Source organism: Dendroctonus ponderosae, unplaced genomic scaffold (assembly GCF_020466585.1).
Source record: "Dendroctonus ponderosae isolate FM_Combo_2020 unplaced genomic scaffold, Dpon_F_20191213v2 Dpon_F_20191213_9, whole genome shotgun sequence".
NCBI classification, from domain to species: Eukaryota; Metazoa; Arthropoda; class Insecta; order Coleoptera; family Curculionidae; genus Dendroctonus; species Dendroctonus ponderosae.
Window position 1 is genome coordinate 3,495,412 of NW_026019116.1, and position 3,305 is coordinate 3,498,716.

The window sequence follows — 3,305 nt, forward strand, 5'->3', positions numbered from 1 at the left end:
ATGGGGAACGGTTAGAAAGAGTTTGTTTGGAGCACTTATTGAGGTATTCTTGCATCCTGGCACAAAACACCACTTATTTTGTGATCCAAACATGTCACTATTTTCCATTATGCAAGATAATAATAATCAATGAAATAATGAAAATCACAATAACTTAAATAATAAAACAAAGCTGCGAAAACAACAAAATAAACATGAGACACTTTGTTGATATGACCTGCTACGTCACAGTCGGGATAGGCAACCGACGATACGCATTCGGCGTTTTTGGCGAAAAATGTCTGATTTGAATTTAAATTCGCTTTAAAATTATTATGGAGACTTTTTTTGCAAAAAAATATATCAGTGTAATGTTTGCCATACTTAACTACTTTTTATATCAACATTAAAAAAAATTGAAAACACCCTATTGTCTATGTAACACTCAGATCGCTTTAGATAAATCCTTATTGATCCTTAAGATATTGAACCTCGTAGGGGTTTGATATTTTTTCTGGTACTTTTTTAAATATATGCATTCTACTATCATTTCAGTGATTACCTGAAATATCTAGAAACATGTTTTACTAATTATTTTTTAAAAGTTAAGCGGTTTTAAATCAAAAACATTAAGCACATTAATATTAGGTGTTAATTAGCATTGGAATCTAAAACTTTTTGAAGCAACAATTTCAAATTTTCAATATATTTGGACAACACGACCCGAAAAATCGTCCGAAATCCCGATTTTTTTCAGCTTAGTAAATATCAGTAAATATGCATGGGTCTACTCAACTGCACGATCTTTACAAATTTGCATCTTCCAAACGGAAGGCAGTAGAAAATTTATTGTTTTACCATGTTTAGCAGAAAAAGGTTCTGAAAAAATTCATTCATAAACTAAGCTCTAAAGCTTCTGAAAGTTTTATTATAATAGCTCAAAAGTCTCACTTTTGTCAACTTAGTTAATATCAGTTCAGCAGTGGATATGGCAAATTCACTGCACTTTCTCTTTTAAACATTTGCATCTTCCGAACTAAAGTAAGTAGGAATAGGAAGTTTTCACCAAATTAGGAATAGACTTCGCTCTAAAGCGGATGAGAGTTTAACAAAAGTAGTTCAAAATCCTGCTTTTTGCCAGTTTAATAAATATCAGTCCAGTAAAACTATTGTTTAAATATCTTTTTAAAAATTCGCATCTTTCAAACAAAAGACAGCACTAAATTAATTCTTTACCATGTTTAACAGAGACGTGACTCGAAACATTCTGAAAATTTCATTAAAATTATGCAAAAGTCTCACTTTTACCAACTTAGTTAATAGCAGTCTAGTAATGAATGTGTCAACTTAACGGCACTTTCTGAATTAAAAATTCGCATCTTCTAAACAAAAAGGGCAGAAAATTGAATTTTTCACATCTTTGCAGAACACTTGGCTCTCAATACGTGGAGAGTTTGATAAAAATTGTCGTCAATTCTGAATTTTGTCAACTTAGTAAACATCAGTTCAGTAATGGACGTCTACTCGACTCTGCGCTGTCCTTCGCATCTTCCAAAGGAACACCAGTAAAAAATTTAGTTTTATTAGCATATTCTTGGCTTTAAAGACTTGATGAGTTTGATTAAAATCGCCCGAAATTTCCAGTTTGGTCAGCTTAGTGAATATTAAGCCAGTAATAGATGTGTTCCATTAAAATGCTCTCGCCTTTAAAAATTCGGATCCTCCAAACCAGCGCAAGTAGAAGGTTCAAATTTTCAAAAAATTTGGGGAATACCAGACTCTAGAGACGCTGAAAGTTTTATAAAATTGGTTCAGAATCTTGATTTTTGCCAGCTTGGTATATATGAGTAAATGCGGTTTTGTCTACTCAACTGCGAGATCACCTTTAAAAAATTGCATCTTTTAAACCAAAGAAAGGCAACAGCAAATTGATTGTTTTACCGTTTTTAGAAAAAGGTTCCGAAAAAATTCATCCATAAACTAAGCTCTAAAGCTTCTGAAAGTTTCATAATAATCGCTCAAAAGTTTCACTTTCGTCAGTGTAGTTAATTTCAGTTCAGTAATGGATATTTCAAATTAACTACACTTTCTCCTTTAAAAATGAGTATGTTCGAAACTGAAGCCACTAGGATTTGGAAATTTTCACCATGTTGAGAACAGGCTTGGATCTAGAGACGACGAGAGTTTTCTTCCAAACCCTTCTTTTTGCCAGTGTATTAATAATATAAATACAGTGTTTACCCAACTGCGCTATCTACTTTAAAAATTCGCATCTTCCAAACGAAAGGCAGCACTAAATGAGTTTTTCATTTTTTAGTCGTGATCAGCAGAGATTTGACTTCAAAGATTGTGAAGGTTTCATTAAAATTATCCGAAGGTCTCACTTTAACCAGCTTAGTTAATTTTTAATAGCAGTCTAGTAATGCATGTTTCGATTTAACTGCATTTTCTACTTAAAAAATTCGCATCTTCCAAGCTAAAAAGAGCAGCAAATTGCACGTTTTCACATATTTGCAAACCACATGGCTCTAAATACGTGGAGAGTTTGATAAAAATTGTCGGGAATCCTGACTTTTGCCAACTTAGCAAACATCCTTTCAGTAATGGATGTCTACTCAACTCCGCGCTGTCCTATAAAAAAATCGCATCTTCCAAAGGAAAACTAGCAGAAAATTTTGTATTTTTTTCATATTTAGCAGATACTTGGTTCTAAAGACTTGGTGAGCTCGATTAAAATCACGCTAAATTCCCACTCGGCCAGCTTAGTTAATATTAGGCTGGTAATGGATGTGTTCCAATAAAAATGCCATTTCCTTTAAAAAATCGCATCTTCCAAACCAAAGCAAACAGCAGGTTGAAATTATCAACATATTTGTAGAATACTAGTCTCTAAAGACGATGAGAGTTTTATAAAATTGGTTCAGAATCTTGATTTTTGCAAGCTTAGTATGCATATGTATATGAGTAAATATGGATTTGTCTACTCAACTGCGAGATCCCATTTAAAAATTTGCATCTTCCAAGAAAAAGGCAGCAGCAAATTGATTATTTTACAGTGTTGAGCAGACACCAACCTCTAAAGCTTCTGAAAGTTTCATTATAATTGCTCAAAAGTCTTACCTACTAACTTAGATAAAAAACTCAAAAATCAGTTAAGTAATGGATATGTCAAATAAGTTGCACTCCCACCTTTAAAAACTTGCATCTTGCAAACTAAAGCAACTAGAATTTGTAAATTTTCACCATATTGAGAACAGGCTTGCTTCTAAAGATGACGATAGTTTCATGAAAAAGTTCACATCTTCTAAACTAAAACGAGTAGAAAA